This window comes from Schistocerca piceifrons, chromosome 3 (assembly GCF_021461385.2).
Source record: "Schistocerca piceifrons isolate TAMUIC-IGC-003096 chromosome 3, iqSchPice1.1, whole genome shotgun sequence".
Taxonomy (NCBI): domain Eukaryota; kingdom Metazoa; phylum Arthropoda; class Insecta; order Orthoptera; family Acrididae; genus Schistocerca; species Schistocerca piceifrons.
In genome coordinates, this window is record NC_060140.1 from 539,784,367 (window position 1) to 539,806,288 (window position 21,922).

Genomic DNA, 21,922 nt, shown 5'->3' on the forward strand with positions numbered 1-21,922 from the left:
CTATCCAGCGGAACCCGAAACCCCACCACCCTATGGCGCAAGTCGAGGAATCTGCAGCCCACACGGTCGCAGAACCGTCTCAGCCTCTGATTCAGATCCTCCACTCGGCTCTATACCAAAGGTCCGCAGTCAGTCCTGTCGACGATGCTGCAGATGGTGAGCTCTGCTTTCATCCCGCTAGCGAGACTGGCAGTCTTCACCAAATCAGATAGCCGCCGGAAGCCATAGAGGATTTCCTCGGATCCATAGCGACACACATCATTGGTGCCGACATGAGCGACCACCTGCAGATGGGTGCACCCTGTACCCTTCATGGCGTCCGGAAGGACCCTTTCCACATCTGGAATGACTCCCCCCGGTATGCACACGGAGTGCACATTGGTTTTCTTCCCCTCTCTTGCTGCCATATCCCTAAGGGGCCCCATTACGCGCCTGACGTTGGAGCTCCCGACTACCAGTAAGCCCACCCTCTGCGACCGCCCGGATCTTGCAGACTGAGAGGCAACCTCTGAAACAGGACAAGCAGCCATGTCAGGCCGAAGATCAGTATCAGCCTGAGACAGAGCCTGAAACCTGTTCGTCAGACAAATTGGAGAGGCCTTCCGTTCAGCCCTCCGGAATGTCTTTTTTCGCCCCCTGCCACACCTTAAGACGACCTCCCACTCTACCACAGGTGAGGAATCAGCCTCAATGCGGGCAGTATCCCGGGCAACCACAGTCGTAGTCCGATCGGGGGATGCGTGGGACGAGCTGGCCGTCCCCGACAAGCCCCCATCCGGAACCCCACAGTGATGCCCATTGGCAACAGCCTCAAGCTGTGCGACCGAAGCCAACACTGCCTGAAGCTGGGAGCGAAGGGATGCCAACTCAGCCTGCATCCGAACACAGCAGTTGCAGTCCCTATCCATGCTAAAAACTGTTGTGCAAAGAACGTCTGAACTAATCTACAGAGAGCGCAAACAAATCGACACAAAATTTAAACGGTTATTAAAATACAAGATTGCCTAGTAAATGCAGTAATGCTGCTACTTGCGCACTGCTGACACACTGCTCGGCGGTGGAAGGAGACCCTGCGCAACAACAGAGTAAAGACCATTTGCAGACAGACAAAGAACATCAAATTGTGTCTCAGATCGGGGAATGACAAAAGGAACCCTTACCGTCTGGTATACAGTACGTACCGTGTACATGTGGGAAAGAGTATTTTGTAATTACGGTGCGATCCATCAACACCAGGCTCACCGAATATAAACGTTTCGCAGGCTGGCACAGGTGGAGAAATCGGCAGAGGCGGAACACACACAGTGTGAGTCCCACCACACTCTCGTTCAGAGGAGCCTTAGAAATCCAGAAAGGTGACAGTAGTTTCAACAAGAAGAAATTCTCCGTTGCAGCTGACAGTGGGAGTAATGACCTGGGAAAATCTCTCACTCCTTGGCGCTACATATACCTACAGGGTGATTCCATGATAATGTTATAAACTTCCAGTGATGTAGGAGAAGGGTAAATCTATCAATTTGAGGCGAGAGACTCTGGCCCGGAAACAAGTGAGTGGAAAGTGATAAGCTAAAATCGTACTGATGAATGTGGGAGTGGAATGCATGTAACTGTGCAGTTGTTGCTAAGACCGGAAGCTAGGCAACTTCCGGAAGTGGTAGAAGGCCCAAAACAAGAAAAAAATCTAATTTTTACGTCGTCCTATGAGTAAGGTTCGATAGTAATTTTGGTACCTGACGGCTACCAGAAAGTAGCTACAAATGAGAGACGTCGACGAAGACACGCCCTCAAGAGGTTCCATACGCCACCGCTGCTGGAAGTCTGCTCAGGTCAGAGAGCAACTCCGGTAACCGCACTGTTTGATAGCGCCATCCTCATAGCTCACATCCTGCAGCCAACTAGTGCCATTGGAACTGTGTTAATAGTTACATGAATGTGATACTTGACTGGCTTTCACATTTTTTCAGAATAATAGGAAGTTGTCGCTGTACAACTTTGAACATGGCTGACGTTAGCAGCAACCGTATACACAAATTTGAAAAATATGTAAAAATCTGCATAGATTTTCTATATACCTTGACCAGGTAGGGTAAGGTACCTTACCTTCTGATGAAGTCACCCTTAGAGGTGACGAAACCCGATGAAGGTATATAGAAAATCTATGCAACCGATTGGCAGATTTTTACCTATTTTTCAGAAGTTGTCGCTGTGTTCTGCGACAGTAATGAACATGTATTGTCATTCATGAAGACACGGATTATATCCAAGATAAGCATTCTATATTAGAGAGTTTTGCTATATCGAACTGATATTCTTTACGTCCCTCGATATCCACCAGAAGTAAAACTATTACATTGTCATAAAGCTTACCACGACATATATAAAACTAAAAAACAAGTGCTCTAAAATGCAATTCATTGAGAACTTTGAGCACTTCTTTACCTTCGACAATGTGAAACGTCTCTTCTAGTGCAGTCTCTTTGGTTTCCATATTTTTCGAGGAGTTAGTATGGACTAAAACAAGAAAAAAAGTCCAGTAAATATGGGTTCTAAAATGCATACCTTAAGACCAATGGGCATTTGTTCAGCAGAAGAAATGTGTTTCATAATAAGAAGGTGAACAATTGCTCATAGCCCTTACAGTACGCATTTTAGAGTCCATGTTTACTTTACTTTTTCTCTTGTTTTTGTCATTACTACCATTTCTGAATGTTGCCTTCAATCTTAACATCAACAGTACTCCATTGTCACACATATCTGAACGATTTTTGCTTATAACTTTCTACTCTGTTGCTGCCATATCAAGGCACCTTACCAAGAATTGCACATCATCCCTGCAATTTTTTAACATCGTCACGGAATCACCCTCTACATTCTACTGTCGCGGGCTCGATTCCAGCCCATCACCAGGGATAGAGGATCGAATCTGACCAATGCCAGCCATTCATGCACGCGAAACGTCAGAAAAATCGTTAAACAATCGCCGGAACAAAATCTCGAGACAGACGCCAACAGACATTACATGAACAAGGGGCCACGAAAGCCTCAGCAGTGTAGTTGCGTTCTATCAAAATATTAAAATATTGGTTCGGTAGTTTTGGTACAGCACATAAATGAGGTAGTAAATTGTAGGATTACTGATAGTGCTGGTAACATTGGAAGGAAAAGAAACATAAATGAATGTATGGGAGAGGAACTGGCAGCCGACGATTTCACTTTGTTTTTTGGTTGTTTGTTTAGCACACAACTAGAACCACACATCGTTCGGCGTTGGTACAGCGTATACTTTACATCCTTACAGAAGATAAGTTGCATTTTATAAGTAACTGAAATTAGCTGATAGCGTAGCTTCCACGCTTATATGTAACCAAAGCAGATACTTTTGATACAAGTATAGTTTACAAGCACTAACGTAAAGGAATATATTTGTACTCAAACAACGTTCTCCATCATCATCATCAAAGGCAAGAGTTTCCTGTTATTATTGATAAGTGCGAAAGCTGTTTATGAATAACATTAACATGTTTTATATGAGCTCAACGAAGTATTGAAGCAGTGTCTGATATGTTTCTGATTTGCTGCCTTTTTCATTTTATCATTTTTTCTGGAGGAATTTGCGTTTCCTAGAGCTGTATGATAAATTTGTAATTATTTTTACTATCATGAAATTTACGTCGCAAATCAACAATTTACGAATAAAACCAGAATTAAACATCGACAATTCAAATTTTCCAATAAATGCTGTTTATTTTAAGTAAAAAAACATGAGAATATGTGGAACAACAATGTTCCGTAACTTGCGCGACCCTTCATATATCCTCACCCAGTATCTAGACGGTTGACCGCTGACGGTTTCTAGGGAACACAGTAAGACACTGAGGGGATGCGGAAACAAAGCGATCGAAATTACGTATCGCCCAATAGGTAGGCAACACACTTAATTTACAGGTAATGCAGTTGAGATCTTAACTGAGCCAAGCTCCAAGGAACACTACGGTAGTCTACACTGACTAAGGGGCCTACGGTCGTTTTACAACTCAACTTAACAAATTAAGTACGATAATCAGTTTCTTAGCTTCGTCTGACTAGTTAAAAAAAATCTACATAGTTTCTGCACCAGCTACTTACTGTGAATCTCTCATTTCTGCATAGATGCCAGACAGTGACCAAATAATGGATGGAACCTGATGACCCTGCGCCAAAGATGTAAAGTTTATTTCATATATCAAGCTATGGCCAGTGTTTCCTAATACGCAAAAGAGATTCATCTTCATGATTACAATGGACTAATTTTATAAAATACGTGTGCTAGAAATTTCTTCTCTATCAAATGGTCGACAAGATATCAGAAAGGAGGTCTAGTTTCCAGCTGAAAAAGGAAGTAATCGTTCATAATGACAATGCAACTGCACGCGCAATTACTTTAACAAGGGTGAAACCAAGTTTTTAAACATGAATAAAATGACATGAATCCTATTAGCCAGATTATATACATTATATCTTCCATTTGTTACCACATACAAAGAAAATTTCGGTTGGAAAACTTTTCCGATGCAATGATGAGCTTACAGAAACAATGAACAGGTATTCACTAGGTACGACGTAACTGAAAGTGAGAATCCGTCAATGGGAAAACGTTGAATAAATTCACAGTCTTTCACTGCCAGGAAAGATTACTTCTATCTTGTTTCCCTATCTTTTCTTGAGATTCAAATATCCGATGTTTCGAATAGCTTATGTGTTTCTCTTGTCCATTTGTGAAATGTGTATCACCCAGCAAAGAACTCTAAAATCCCAGCTAGATTGGGAACATTGTCGTGTTTCGTCACAAGAAAGCAGCTGATGGGAGCAACATATTATCCTGCGCAGTATTCTTACAAATGGAGGGCTGTCACATCCTACGCCACACTAAATGAAATGGGTAACCGAAACACGAACAGAAGCAGACCTCACATTTATCTTACCCCAGGTGTTCGCGACACTTCGCTGGCAGTGTCACTAAAACGATGTTTCAGCGTGATTTCACCGCATTCGTCTGCTGTCTGTTCACAAACGTTATTTCAGCTGCGTATTATAAGAACGACTCTTCGTGTATGTCCGTATTGATCGATATTATTATATTTACAGTCGTCACATCCATCAATACACACAGTTTTATTCTGAGGCTCCATAATAAGATCTTTTTTCAGTTCTTATGCATCTTATGAACATTCTAGATATCTTAAATGAGTTTTTGATGTGAATGAACTGAAAGCAGTACAAGCGAAAGAAATCATTTTCTTGTAAAATTTTAACAGCAGAAAGACGAGAAAACCGTAAATAATGCCGAATTTCTGGTCTGGCTCATGATGTGTAGCACTACTGAAGAGGAACAGCACGTATAATATTTTAGGAAACTAGAAGACACGCAGGTTAGTGGATAACAAGATCATTAGACAGAGAGCGGGCGAGATGTTAGGTATGTCAAGAGGAAGAAATCACGCGTGCCTTTCTCGAAGAAAATGTCCCGTCCGTAAACTCAATCAACATTGGAAAATGGAAGGTGAATCCTGTAATTTAGCCGCTGCGCTGTTTCCCTTGTTTTTACTGAAGTAGAAGAATGTGGAGCATTATTAAAAACTAAAATATGTCTGGGAATAATTCAACAGTAAACTTGGTCTGTATGTATATATTTAAATTTTTGCTGCCCATTTCCGAATAGAAGTTCTAACTTATGAAGTGTAAATAGGTAGTAAAAAAAATGGTTCAAATGGCTCTGAGGACTATGGGACTTAACATCTGAGGTCATCAGTACCCTAGAACTTAGAGCTACTTAAACCTAACTAACCTAAGAACATCACACACATCCATGCCCGAGGCAGGATTCGAACCTGCGACCGTAGTGGTCACGCGGTTCCAGACTGAAGCGCCTAGAACCGCTCGACCACCAGCGGCCGGCAAATAAGTAGTAAACCACCAACAACAACAGCCGTAAACGTGACGGCATTTTTTTTGTTTTTGTTTTTCTGCAAAGTGTCACTATGTCAACTCTCAGCACAGTATAGTTTGTGCGTTGTTTTGTTCTAAATTTCATGTCGTTTTTGTCGCATATACTGGAGCTACAGTGTTTATCTTTCTGTAAAAGGGGAAGCAAGAGCACTTCAGTTGCAAAATTCGTGCAGTTCGCTCATTTATTTACTTACACCTAGGTATATAAGCGGAATCTCAGTAGTAACTATGTATTCGAGAACAGTCACGTGCGTACGGTATATTTATTTAGAAAACTTAGGTATAAAACCATGACGTAAAATTTCAACGTATTTTTCGTGCAGATTTTAGCACAACTAGTGCGGGTTTCGTTATATATTGTGTAAAATTTGATTGTCAGTTGCAAGCATAACCTGCGCGTCTCAGAACCGTGATTTATTGTGAATATTACATCGTCAGTTGTAAACATTACTGCTTTTCAGAAACATTGGCAACTCTAAACTCGCTCACAAGTAACACATCCTAAATTCCACAGAATATCGACCTTAAAAAGGTATATTTTTGAGAAGTTTTTCGTAAATTACGAGTATTTTGAATGACCTATTTCGTAATAAATCGGTGTTTGTGATTTACGGTTACTGTGACAAATTGGGTCACATTAGTTCTCTCTTTAATAAGAGTGTATATTGTCTGGATTTATCGTATGTTAACGCTGCTGTTGAATTTTGTTAGTGGCCATAACCGGAAAAACGTTTCAGATAAATACGAGTAGTAGACCTTTCTGTTGTCGTATTAGACGTATCGTTTTTCGCTGTAAAACACTCCAGTTCAAAAAGCCTACTGGTAGTACAGTGCACCATGGTTAAGTTATTTGTTTACTGTTCTGTAAAATGTTGCACCGGGCATAATGCAGTCACACTGTGTCTGCTGTTCTCGGGAACGGGATGAGTTGGTTACTACTGGTATGCAACTATTGTCAAGCGATAAGAAGCTGATGCGAATGGATGTATTAGCAGAGTTCCCAAGAGTTATGTACCAGAGCTAGAAAAGTACCTCAAGAATTATACTCCCTTGTATATGCTGTCTCCCCTGCAAGAAATACAGTAGCCGTCCTCACTCGTCCATTTGCGTGGGAGTGGCGTGTCAATGGCATGCCTAGGCGTCCTGTACAGGGGAGACTGAGATCTGTGAGAACTCACCATGTTGCTCCCATCCATCCAACCAACAGGTTCGAGGTACAGTCTTCCACTGAAACCGAAACTGAGCAAGTGAGACTCGCTTCGCCCGTTGGGACACATCTTGTGTCCTGTGTCAAGGGGCAACGAACGCAAAGGGGTACGGGTTTATTAAACGTTGGCATTTCAGCTGTACGGTAGCCATCAGGGAAATAGCAGCAAGAGACAGGTGCACTCGGTGTGCATGCTTTGAGGCCTCATCCAGCATGTTGAAGAGGCTTTTGCGACAGCCATTGATGGAACAGGGTGCAACCGACTATACGTTGTGGCGCACGTCGCAACGAACTATGCCTGACGTCTGGGCTCCGAGGTTATGCTCACGGAGTTGCAATGGCCGCAGCTTACAGTCTGCAGCACCATCCCCAGAACTGATTGTTATCCTCTGGTTCTGACTCGAGAGACTGAAGCAGGTTCTGTGACAAGCTAGGCTGTGACTTCCTGGACTTGCACCATAAGGTTGAGGTCTGTAGGGTTCCGCTGAACGGATCAGATGTGTACTGCACATCTGGGACTGCTACCCAAGTAGTTGGCTGTGTGTGAAGTGTGTGCAATAGTTTTTTTTAGATTAGGCAACTCTCCGTCCAGTTCTGTGACAAGCTAGGCTATGATTTCCATGACTTGCACCATAGGGTTGAGAACTTTGGGTTCCGCTGAGCGGGTCGGATGGGCACTGCACATACGAAATTGCTACACAAGCAGTTGACTGTGTGTGGGGTGCACGCAAGGGCTTTTTTTAGATTACGCAACTCTCCGTACAGTTCAGATAATGAAATCAGTTGGACACCAAGAAGTATTAGTGTAAGATCCAAAGAAATGGCCCAGCAGATGAGAATATTAGGACTCGAGTTGTTAATTGCCGAAGCATTCCCAACAAAATGCCAGAGTTTGAAGCGGTGCTAAAAAGTACTGAAGTTCACGTAACACTAGGCACAGAAAGCTGACTAAAACCTAAAGCTGACAGTAGTAAGATCACTGGGTAAAATTTAAGCATATGCCGAAGATGGAAATTGGAGGTGGTGGATTTGTCGCTGTAGACAAGAAAATTATATCCACAAAGACAGGAATTGAAGCTGCATGTGATATTATACGGGCAAGTATCAAGAACTGGCATAAAGTTATAGTAGGCCTCTTGTATTGACCACCAGATTCCCCCCATGGTATACCTGAAAACCTTAGAGAAGAGATCAGTTAGCTGGTACGTAAGTTACCTAATCATACTGTAATTACTGGCGGAGACTTAAATCATCCAACAATCAGTTCTGATAATTTATTACGTTTTTAGTGGTGGGGGTGACAAGACAACCTGTGAAACATTAATAAATGCCTTCTCTGAAGACTACCTAGAACACATCGTTTGGAACTCCACTCGTGACGGCAATGTATCAGATGTAACTGCAACAAACAAACCTGAACTGTTTGATGATGTCCACATCGAATCTGGTATCGGTGACCATGAGGCAGTTATAGAAACAACGAATAGCAAAAGTACATCGAGCAGGTAAAACAAGAAGAAAGATTTACATGTTCAGCAAAGTAGACAAATAAGCAGTACTGTCACATCTCATTGAATAACTTGAAACTTCTTGCTCAGGATAGGAGAATGAAGAGGAAGTATGACCCTAATTTAAAAAATAGTTGACCACGCACAGGATAGATATGTACCCAGTAGAACAGTTCATGGTGGGAGAGATCCTTCACGGAATACTATCACTGTTAAGAAACTGCTAAAGAAACAGAGACTACAACTTAATAGTTATAAAACAAAGCATAGGGCTATAGGAAGAGAGCTACTGAATGAAACGCGTTTAGCACTCAAGAGATAAATGCGTGAACTTCAATGACTACCACAGAAAAACCCAAATAAATGCTGGTCTATTAGAGGCACCAAAGTTAGTGTCCATTCACTCACTGCCAAAACAAGAAATGAAACTGAGAGTAGTAAAGCAAAAGTGCAGATGCTTGACTCTGCTTTCAAATATTATTATACAAAGTAAAACTCAGGATTAGTATCCCATTGTAATTCTTGTACCACTAAAAACGTGATATTAGTGTCAATGGTGTTAGAAACAACTGAAATCGTTAAAATTGAACAGGTCTCGATGGGATTCCTATCTGATTCTGTCCCAGTTTTCGGCTGAGTTAGCCTGTCAGCTATAATCTGCAGCAGATCCCTCGAACAAACAACCGTGCCTAGTAGCCGGATGAAAACACAGGCCACACCTGTCTACAAGAAGTGTAGCAGAAGTCATCCACAAAGCTACCGTTCACTGTCCTTGACGTCTATTTCCTGTAGAATCTTAGAACATATTCTCACTGCAAACATAATTCGGTATGTTGAAAACAAGAACCTTCTCCATACCACTTGAAATGTATTTCGAAAACATTGATCATACGGAACTGAAGCCGCTGTTTTCTCACATGACATCCGGAAAGCCATGGTTCAAGGCAATCAAGCAGAAGCAGTATCTCTCGATTTCACGAAAGAATTTGATTCAGTACATCACCCACGCTTATTACCAAAACTACGATCGTGTGGTGTATCAGGCGAAATTTGTGTCTGGTCTGAGGATTTCTTGGAAGGGAAAACGTAGCGTTAGCTTGGGTAGGGTATCATCGACAGGTGTAGAAGTGTCTTCGGCTGTAGCCCATTGAAGTGTTCTGCGTCTCTTGCTGTTCATGTTGTATATTAATGACGTTGCGGGCAATACTAATAGTAACCTCGACTTGTCGCAAATGATGCTGTTATCTACAGTGAAGTACAATATGAACAAAGCTGCGCAAATGTACAGTGAGACCTTTATAAGATTTCAGAGTGGTGCGAAGATTGGCAACTTGCTGAATATTCAGTAGTATGAAATTGTGCACTTCACAAAACGAAAAAGAAAACATAGTATCTCATGAATATAATATTTCTGAGTCACAAAACAAAATAAAACCCTGGGTGTAACATTTAACAGGGACTTGAAATCGAACGAACGCATGGGCTCAATCATGGGCAAAGCAGATAGGAGACTTAGAATTTTCTGTATAATTCTAGGGGAATGCAATCTGTCTCCAAAGGAGATTGCATACATATCACTGGTGCAACCAATCCTAGAATATTGTGCTAGTGTGCCAGGCCCTTACTAAAAAGGACTAGTAGTGGGAATTGAACGTATACAGAGAAGGTCAGCACGAATAGTCATAGGTTTGTTTGACCCGTGGGAGAGTGGCACAGTAATATTGAAAGAGCTGGACAAGCAGAATCGTGAAGACAGACGACAACTATCCCGAGAAAGTCTACTACCAAGATTTTAAGAACTGTCTTTAAAAGATGACTCTGGGAATATACTTCAACCCTCTACATATTGCTCCCACAGGGATCCAGAGGACAAGATTAGATTAATTACAGCATGCAGAGAGACGTTCAAACAGTCATTCTTCCTGAGGTCCATACGTATGTGGAAGGGGACAAAGCATCGATAGCTGGTGCACTATACAGTTGTTCGTAGACTACGGATGTAGATGCAGATGTATAGGATGTGTAATGCACTGGTTGCCTTCACTTTGATGCTTTATTTTTTCTTAAGAGTCTAATGTTATATTATCGATTTTGCAACTGTCCTGTCCACAAGCCATTATTCGTTTCTTCGTGTACACTTTAGAAGCCAAATTTCATGTATAGAACAAATTCTGAGTGTCATTGGCAATCTTCAAATTCAGCTCACTGCGAAACAAACTGTGAAATTCCTTGTTTTCCTAGGCCACCTTTCTTTCTCTCCTTTGAAGCAAATGGACTCCTCTTACCTTTCTGTTTTAATTTGTTCTTTTAGTAAGTTGCCTACAACAGACTTCCTAAATTTTACCATTTAGCTTGCACATTCCACCAACTTATTCACTGACTTTCTCTCCATTGTCCCTCTTACCGCCAATAAATTTAATGACGTTAGCAGCAATCCGTCACGATCCTTTGAGGTGAAATTTTCCGCCATCACTTTACTTGTTTGTGCAGCGTGACTGAAATTAGCTGTACCAAATCACATTACCAAATTAGTTTCTGTTACGGTAGAGAGTACAATCTGCTTAATCGATTTTATTTCGAAGTTATTAATTTTCATTATTATGTTAACGTCGGTATATCTTTTCACTGTAAAGGTCGTTAACATTTTTATTCCTTAATGGGCTGGTGTACGGCGTATTGATTATGCTGTAATTAGTACTAGAGGTAATGGTGATGCATAGCCAGTGGGGTTAAGAATGACTGATAAAGGGACTTCAGTTACTGAATTCACACTGAAACACGCACACTATGCTAAGACTACTCCATAAGTTTGCTTGCGGTTGGAATTAAAAACTCTGTGTTAATAGTTTTGTGGGCGTTGGCCGCTGTGTGGCCCTTGGCCGTCTTCTCATCGCCTTTTCAATACAGCTTTTTCGTCACCCGCCACTCCTCCAACTCTCGCTGTGCTTACATCTGTCAGCGTCGCCTGCTCATCGTCTCCTGTAGCTTGGGTTCCGTCACCGTCATGTTTACCGCTTGGACAGCAGACGTTGCCGTTGGTTGTGGCATCATTACACCCTCGTAACAGATTACTGATAATCTCGCCTGTTGTCAGTCGCCAGCTCTGCCGATCCAAAACGACCTTTGTGCGACAGCACTTGTATACATCCCCCCATGCATTCCCTCTCTTCCACCACCTTAAATTCATCCTCCTGTACGCACAGTACCCTCCCTAATCACTGTCACCCTTCACCTACCATGTTTCCCCCTGTACCAACGTCCTTCCCAATATCGATAACCAACTGCCACTCCTCGAATAACAACGATATATGAAGAACAACATTACTACGTATAACCACATCATCAGACGCTTCATCAACAACTAGGTACACTCTTACAGATGTAAGCCGTATTGAAGAACATGCTCTACACACAAGTTACATATAGCAACAAATTCGGCGACCACACAACCTACTAGCAACCCTTCATCCTACCATCTGAGGAAGACCTACCGAGCGAGGTGGCGAAGTTGTTAACTCTGGACACGCATTCCTGAGGACGACTGTTCAATCCCGCTTCCGGCCATCCAGATTTAGGGTTTCCGTGATTTACCTAAATCGGTTCAGGCAAATGCCAGGATGGTTTCTTTGAAAGGGCACGGCTACTACCTACACCGTCCTTCCATAATCCGATGAGACCGATGATCTCTCTGTTTGGTCTCTTCCTCCAAATCAACAAACCAACCCACAACATCAGGAAGACCTCATAAAAGTCAGAGCAGAAAACTATCTCCACTCTCACCCCATGAAAACACAGAACAAATCTAATCACATGTGTTCAAGAGCACCACACACAGTATTACCTTACTCCTGTGCAACACGCCGGTTCCCAGAACTCCTGAAGACAGACGTTGACTGTGGGTATTGTATCACAGACACAGTCCCTTTGACCAGAGATGTCAGTAAACCGGCCCAAAGCATGAGCAGAGCCTATTAGACGGAGGGGATCCGACAGCCGATCAGTTCCAGTCATTCCACCAGGAAGGAGCTACACGGCTCCTCCGACCGGTAGTGCAGGCATATCGGCAGCATATGGGCGAGGCATTCGTCTTCATGGACGACAATTAGCGCCCCATAGAGCACATCTTGTGAATGGCTTCCTTCAGGATGACATCGCTCGACTAGAGTGGCCTGCATGATCTGCAGACATGAACCCTATCGAATATGCCTGGTATAGATTAGAAAGGGCTGTTTATGGACGACATGACCCACCAACCACTCTGAATGATCTATGCCGAATCGCCGTTAGACTTGTGGGTAGTATGCCACGACGAATACAGGCATGCATCAATCCAGAGGACGTGCTACTGGGTTTTAGAGGTATCGGTGTGTACAGAAATCTGGACCACTACCTCTGAAGGTCTCGCTGAATGGTGGCACAACATGCAATGTGTGGTTTCCATGAGTAACAAAAAGGGCGGAAATGATGTTTATGTGGTTCTCTATGCCAATTTTCTGTAAAGGTTCCAGAACTCTCGGAACCGTGGTGATGCAAAACTATTTTGATGTGTGTAGAAAGTGCGATAAGGATAATATGGGACGTCAATTCCAGAATCGCCTCACACAAATAGAAAAGGCTCACAGTACACTTACTTCCTTACGACGTTTCTTGACGATAAACACACTTTGGAAACAATAGTAACATATGCAACACAAGGAGAAATAATTTACTCTATTCTTTGCTCAGCCTTAGTGTGGTACTGCAAATAGTACGTTCTGAGGCATAAAATTCTTTATCGTTCTCCGTTAAAAAGATAGGAATATTTTCAGACATAACTGGAATCATATGTGCTACACGTGGGCTTCTATTCCTTAGAATAATTTGTGTGTATGTGTCACAATTGTTGTCCATGGAGCACACAACACACAAATAACACCGAACAACAAATGTAAATTGCGTGATTTTGAGTTAGTTATGTTTATTTCGGTATAAAATGATACAAAATCATTATCTTCATGAATATATAGCTCTAGTTTTTTTTAAAAAAATAATCTACATTTTTGTATAAATAACACACTAACTAAATATGCATTCATGTTCCAAGATTCAGCATAACAATTTTTAAGTGAATAATTACTTGAATTATGTTATGTGTTACGCATTGATAAATTTCAGTACTATTCTCGAAGTACAAAAGTAATATATCACAAAAAATTAATATAATATTAGATGAATGAAAATATTTTTTAAGTCTACTTTGTACCAGAACCATGCAAAGCACAAAAGAAAATACATAATTTAACTGGTCACAAATGTAAATTAAGGATTACAGATGTTATATGTTCTTATGTACAGTATATACAATTACATATTTTGTTCCGTGATAAACTCAGATGACGACAGTTTTCGCTTGGCTTGACGTGTATACACATACTCGGGAACATCTGCTCCCCTTTTCGGCATACCTCTTCTCAAATGTGGCAATAGCCTGATGAAATTGCTCTCCGTGTCCGTCACTTACTGCACCACAATCTTTGGGAAAGAAGTCAAGATGATTACCGGCATGTAAGAAATGCATTTTCAATGACATGTTGTAACCAAGTTTATTATAAGATGACAACATGTTATCTACAATCTCCTTAATTTATTGCTTATTTGTTCCCTAAGAACTGTAAACAGACTGTCTTAAAACATTCCCATGCATGCTTCTCATCACCTTGTATGATTCCATCAAAAGTATGGTCTCCAAAAAGCTCTCGAATCTGTGGGCCTACAAAGCTGCCCTCCTTTACTTTGGAATCACTCAAGTAAGGGAATTTTTGCCTTGAGAAACCCGTCACCATCTTTGTTCATTCCCTCAACAAAGTTTTTCATGAGACCTAACTTGATGTGCAAGGGCGGGAGCAGAATCTTTTTAGTGTCTACTAGAGGCTCACTCTTAATGTTCTTTATACCTGGTTGAAGAGATTTTCTGGTGGGCCATTCGTGTTTACTTTAATGAGATGCACGAGCTCGGCTATCCCATTCACAGAGAAAGCAGCAATATTTAGTATACCGTAACTGTATACCTAATAGCAGTGCACTCACTTTCAAGTCACCACAAATTGAGCTTCATTATACTTGTTGGCATCCAGTAAAATTTCCATGTTTTGGTATGACTCCTTCATTTGCAAAAAAAACCTAAGGACATCATACACAACCATGCCCGAGGCAGGATTCGAACCTGCGACCGTAGCGGACACGTGGTTCCAGACTGAAGCTCCTAGCACCGCACGGCCACACCGGCCGGCCCTTCATTTGCACACTACGCCCAACTGGAATAGAAGGTAGCTCATTATTACCAATATGTAAAAGCACTGCTTTTAAGCTTAACTTTGACGGATCAATAAAGAGTCTCCACACATCAGGATTGTAATTAATTCCGAGAGACTTCATTCGACTATTTATGTCTACACATGCCACAAGACTATCTTTTAGTCTGCTTTCCAGAAAATAGCGCTGCTGCAGTCTTGATTCTAAAATCTCAGCCTTAGCTTTAGACAGCTCAAAATCTTTAATGAGATCATTTCACTCATTTTGAGACAGTTTTTGTGGATCAGCAGTTGATGATATATTTGGAAGAGACTCTGTGATGTACATTCAGAACTCCCATCGGAAGTAATCTTGTACTCTGTCGGAGGTTCGGGTAATGGCAATCCTTCCCCATGTAGAACTGGACGTATGGCAGATGGAATATTAGGATAGACCACTGTCTGTTTCTTCTTCTTCTTCTTCTTCTTAGTTATTCCTTTCTTTATAGGAGAAACCATACAACAGTACCAGTCACTGACATAGCTAGTTGGGTCACGCCAGATCATAGGCACTGCAAAGGGCATTGAACGTCCTTTCCAATGCATCCAGTTCCTGAGGTTGTTGGCACAAGCGCTGCAGATCATATGTGGAGCCCAGGGTATATTCTGATCACCTATTTTGAACCCAAAACCACAACTAAAAGCGTTTTTAATCAATGGTGTTATTTGCTGTTTTTGTAAAGCAAATGTCACTTCTCCACACCCATAGCAAAATGTATCAGTACTGTTAATACAAACTCGTGGTATTTTTGTTCATTTCAATAGCAGTCAACTTGAAAAACTGGTAGTTAATCTGGAAACAAATGTGCAAGAATTATTACATGCACTAATAAAGTCACTGAAGTTGAAGAGGAGAGAAACAAAAGACCACTAAAATTGGTATAAAAATGTTTATATCCAAAATATTGCATACAAGTAAGGCTGGGGACAATAATATAATCCATTGTAGCTAGTTATTATGACTCTGACAAACCATTATAATATTTGATTTTGAACTGAACATAAAAATCCGTAAATAATTATCTCACCGTAATAAGACAGTGTAAAATGAAAACTAGAGCTAATTTTCAATTGTATTTGTGACATTCGCGATCAACACATTAAAAATGATAGGAATTGGCTATTTTTATTCGGTTTACATTTTCATTGTTGCACAGTGTAAGTTAAGTTGTTATTTGACGTTATCGAATCGGAAGATATGCGATCTGTTACGTTAAGATATCTGGACTAAAAAATCATAGTAATCTCAGCCTTAGCTTTAGACAGCTCCAAATCTTTAATGAGATCATTTAACTCATTTTGAGACAATCTTGGACTAGGATTTTTTATTCACTTACTTTAATGTAACATATCGCGTATCTTCCGATTTGACAAAGTCAAATAACAGCGTAAATATGCCAAGTCAGGCGAAGGGAAACAGCAAAAAGCTGCCAAGGATCTGTCGATGGCTCGTCAGTGAAATGAAACTAGTATCAAATGAAGGAGTTTTAGCAATCTTGACTCGGAGTTTTTTATCCACATATTTTGCCACAATTTCCATTTCTACTGGGCTATTGTGGCGATGTTCTCCTTCATGTTCGTAGCTGTTTATTGTAATCATTACTATCTTCCTAAAGTAACTTGTCGTGGAACACCTGGATGTATGTACTCTAAACAGACACAGCTATACGCTACTCGAAACTTATTTTGTGGATGATGGATCTGCAGATCTACAGAACTGGAAGTTAAGTAGGTAATTATAAGGTAAAAATTTCTCAGGCAAACTGTGAGAGATTGTGTGTCTTGGATAAAAGCTTAAAGAGCTTGTCAAAATTCACGTATGTTCAGTTTATTAATGTTTTTTCAGTGAACATCTCCCTCTCCGACCTGTGGTTCTATGAGATCTCAAACGCCCCACGCTATTGGTGCCCTAACCTCCTCATCAGCGTCGAAATATTTTCGAGGCGAAGTCTCTTTGGATGTGATGCTTAGATAACCCAATGTTAGGCTAATGGTGTGTTTTTCTTCAGAAATTTGGACCTCGTTTGCTCTTAATTCAAAGCGTCCCTGTTTCCACTTATATGAAATGTCTGGCAGCGTGTAAGGGGTTTGCACTTCATGTCGATTAATGATGCGTGGAATATGCACCGCAAACGCGGTATAGCCGTATACTATAGCATAAAGAACTGTTTCGTGTGCTCATATCAATTTAGAGTACTTTCGAGATCAGAAAATACTGGTTTTTCTTCAGTAATACCGTATTATGTTACCAGTGCGCTTTACGTGTGGCCAGGCTAAACGTTTATCTGCGCCAGTGACATTCATCTGTAGTAGCTAAGCAGAAGTATGCACTGTATGTGTTTAAAAATTCCAGAGCGATAGGCCTCCGCAAACGCAGCCGGAGGGAAACTGAGACTTGGTTCCTTCCTTTAAGCGCGCAGAGCTCGCACGTTCACGATGAGATCGAAGGTAGAGAAGGGTCGGGCCTAGGGCGGGGAGCCGCTGATCACCGACCGCTACGGCAGGGCGGCGGCGGCGGCGGCGGCGGCGGCGGCCGCGCTCCTCGGTGACCGCTCTGCGGATGCACTCATCTCTCACGCCGCAGACGGCTCTGACGTCAGCGCCCGCAGGCACACATGCAACCGACGTGGCAGCTGCCGCTTTCAGACACGTGGCGTGCCAGCTCCCGCTTTGATAGCCCCTGTGCGTGTGCGGTGGGTGCGCTATAAACAATAAAAAAATACCGTAGAAGTCTCCATAGCGCTCCACCGTGATCAAGGCGGTCTGGTCACAAAAGAATGAAAAGATGTAACTCACATCAACTTAAAGTTTGAAGACTATAGTCCTTTACTAGACAAAGTCCTATCAGAGATGGCAAGCACTGCCTTTTCTCCGACCTCTGACCAGACAAACCCAGTCAGTATGAGAATGTTGGCTGGCCATGATGTTGTCTATGTGGGGGTGGGGAGCGAGGCATCGTCGTTGGACACTAGTAAGGAAGTGCAAAAAAAAAAAAAAAAACTTGTATAAACTTTCTGCTTCATACACTGAATCACCATTCGGCTCTCTGTTTGTAGTCCTCAGCAGGTAGGCATGACAACAAATAAAGAACGAATTCAGAAAGGTCGTTACGCATCACTATAGCACATATGAAACTGTGACAGAAATTCATGAAGGGGCGTTAAACCCTAATCTTGTTCCTTCAGAAATTCACGAGAACCTGGAATCCTTGGAAGAAAGACGACGTAGTTACCGCAAAATCCTCATGGTTAAATTTACAAAACCTGTATTCAATGAGGACTTTTACCATTGTCCTGCAACTATTTTACTGCTCACTTAGGGACCATGAGAGTGTGATAAAAGGGATTATGGCACGCACGGAGGCGCAATGGTAATCAACGTTCTCTCCTTCAATATGAGAATGGATCGGGACAGAAAATCGATAATATTGTTGCGACGTACCCTCCACCATGCACTGCAGGTAGGATTTCGGAGTATCTACGTAGATGTGGATTTATAAGAGACTTACAGTTTCTCCTGGTTTCCCAACTACTGTGGAATTTGGCACATTTACAAATCATTCCCAGAGCTGAAAGAAAACATTATGACAGAAAAATAAATCATAGGTCTGGTTGAGGACTGGACTAGGACTTTCGAGTTTGTTGTCTGCTATTTATACATTTTACAATTTTTTTTTTTTTTGCGTACATAAACTCACACACCACTGTTATTATTGGGATTATCCCTGTCTAATATCTCACTATTGTAACGACACCTCTTTGTACATTTAGAAGTCAAGTCTATATTTGACGTTTAAGTTTGTTTGACGCAACACTTTTGCATATGCTTTTCTAAGAGTGAATAAAATTAAGATTTATGTGATGAAGAGTTGTCAACCCTTTCATACCTGGATTTTTTCTAGCAGAAGGATAACATTCCCTTATGTGGTAATGATCTTAGGTGATTTTTTATGATTTTAAATTGAATATTTATTTAAAAAAATATGTATCTGTTTTCAAAACATATTTTTCACACTTGGCTCCATTTTATGGACTAAAATAACTAGTTGCGAAATTTTCCCTGTTGTAATAAATAGTAAAATTATCATTCATTAACTACCACGCAAAATAACAATAACAATATTCAATTATACAATTGAATACAGCGAACCAACAACGCCCGTGTATTCTAGTGGTCATGAGCTGCTGTGCACTGCTACATTGACTTGCTGATACATTCATAGTGTTTCCCGACAGCTGGTAGCACTTACTCCATGGGAAAAAAAACTTCTGTTGCACATAAGACACTGCAAAAGTTAATGTACACAATTGTAGCCAGAAGCTCTAAAAGCGTTAAATATCTAAACATAAAAAATATACTTCGAGAAGCGAAAGAATACTGCCTTGTACGGACGAAGATCTCGGAACATTCCTGTTGTTGTGCGGATCGGACTACAGATTTACTAATGTGGTATCCAGTAGTAGTATGAAGGTAACACCATGATTAGAGAAGGGGGACTGTGAACTTCCTCTTATCAAAAAGGTTATCATTCTTGCTCCCCCCTCCCCCAATAAATCCTCCAACACCGTAACTACGCTTCGTGGCTTTTTTTCCATTCGGAACATTCCCACTAATGTCTACAGTCCATTGGTTGGCGTAGATTCGAGTGATACGGCTCACCATCACGAGCCACGAGTTCTCATCAAGCTTTCCATGTTTAGCTGTTCTACATTTAATCCAGCTTACAGTGGTACAGAATTACTATTCATCTCCGATCATGTCTTATAGAGGATCGGAAACGTTTCTCTTCTAACACCCTATTCTTCCACATGGTTAATATTGTAATAGCTTAGATGTACAGTTATTTGAAAAATTAACCAGAGAGTAACTGCATTGCCTAGCAAAAAAGTTTAACATTCATAAGGGGAGCGGCAAACGAAATGAAACATCACAGGTTGAGAGAGTATGTGATTTTATCTCAGTGATTACAATTGATGTTGTTGTGGTCTCCGGTGCGAAGAGTGGTTTGTTGCAGCTCTCCATGGAACTCTATCCTGTGAGGCCTCCTCATCTCCGAATAACTACTGCAACCTACGTCCTTATGAATCCACTTACTGTATTGTTCTCTTCGTCCCTCTACGATTTTTTCTCCCCACTCTTCCCTCCAGAACTAAATTGACGATCCCTTGATGTTTCAGAATTTTGTCTTATCAACCGACCACTTCTTCTAGTAATTTGTGCCTTGTCGCTCCAATTCTGTTCAGTCCCTCAGCGTTGCTTGTGCGATGTACCCATCTAATCTTCAGCATTCTTCTGTAGCACCACATCTCAAAAACTTCTATTCCCTTCTTGCCTATACTGATTAGAGTCCATGTTTCACTTCTACATTCCATACAAATATTTTCAGAAAAGACTTCCTAACACTTAAATCTATATTCGATGTTAACAATATTCTGTTCTTCAGAAACGCTTTTCTTGCCATCGGCAGAGTACATTTTATTTCCTCTCCACTTCCGCCAGCATCAGTTATTTGGTTGCCCAAATAGCAGTATTTATCCGTGACATTAAGTAACTCGTTTCTTAATCTAATCGCCTCAGCATAAACCTGATTTGACTGGATTACATTCCATCGTCATTGTTCAGCTATTGTTGATGTTCATCTTATACCCTCCTTTCAAGACACTGTCCCTTCTGTTCAACTGCTCTTGCAAGTCTTTGCTGTTTTTGACAGAATTACAACGCCATGAGCAAACCTCAAAGTTTTTATTTATTCTCTGTAGACTTTAATTCCTACTCCAAACTTTTTCTTTGGTTTTTTTTGCTGTTTGCTCAATGTACAGATTAAATAACTGCGGCATAGGTTGTGTCTCACTCCCTTCTCAACTTCTGCTTCCGTTTCATGCCCCGTCTGGTTTTTGTACAAGTTGTAAATAGCCTTTCGCTCGTGTTAGTTTACCCTTGCTACCTCCAGGAGAAAGAAAACTGGCGTTCTACGGATCGTAGCGTGGAATGTCAGATCCCTCAATCGGGAAGGTAGGTTAGAAAATTTAAAAAGGGAAATGGATAGGTTAAAGTTAGATATAGTGGGAATTAGTGAAGTTCGGTGGCACGAGGAACAAGACTTTTGGTCAGGCGAATACAGGGTTATAAATACAAAGTCGAATAGGGGTAATACAGGAGTACGTTTAATAATGAATAAAAAAATAGGAATGCGGGTAAGCTACTACAAACAGCATAGTGAACGCATTATTGTGGCCAAGATAGAGACGAGGCCCACGCCTACTACAGTAGTACAAGTTTATATGCCAACTAGTTCCGCAGATGACGAAGAAATTGAAGAAATGTATGATGAAATAAAAAGAATTATTCAGACAGTGAAGGAGGACGAAAATTTAATAGTCATGGGTGACTGGAATTCGGTAGTAGGAAAAGGGAGAGAAGGAAACGTAGTAGGTGAATATGGATTGGGGGTAAGAAATGAGAGAGGAAGCCGCCTGTTAGAATTTTGCACAAAGCACAACTTGATCATTGCTAACACTTGGTTCAAGAATCATAAAAGAAGGTAGTATACATGGAAGTAGCCTGGAGATACTGGCAGATTTCAGATAGATTATATAATGGTAAGACAGAGATTTAGGAACCAGGTTTTAAATTACAAGACATTTTCAGGGGCAGATGTGGACTCTGACCACAATCTATTGGTTATGAACTGTAGATTGAAACTGAAGAAATTGCAAAAAGGTGGGAATTTAAGGAGATGGGACCTGGATAAACTGAAAGAACCAGAGGTTGTAGAGAGTTTCAGGGAGAGCGTTGGAAACAAATGGCAGGAATGGGGGAAGAAATACAGTAGAAGAAGAATGGGTAACTTTGAGGGATGAAGTAGTGAAGGCAGCAGAGGATCAAGTAGGTAA

The 21,922-nt window shown here is 41.3% G+C and overlaps 1 long non-coding RNA gene across 1 annotated transcript in view; it reads right to left on the minus strand.

Annotated features, from left to right (window-relative positions):
• The window catches only part of LOC124790009, a 515,833-nt gene that overhangs the window by 116,167 nt on the left and 377,744 nt on the right, over positions 1–21,922 (minus strand). The gene's annotated exons all lie outside the window — the stretch shown is intronic.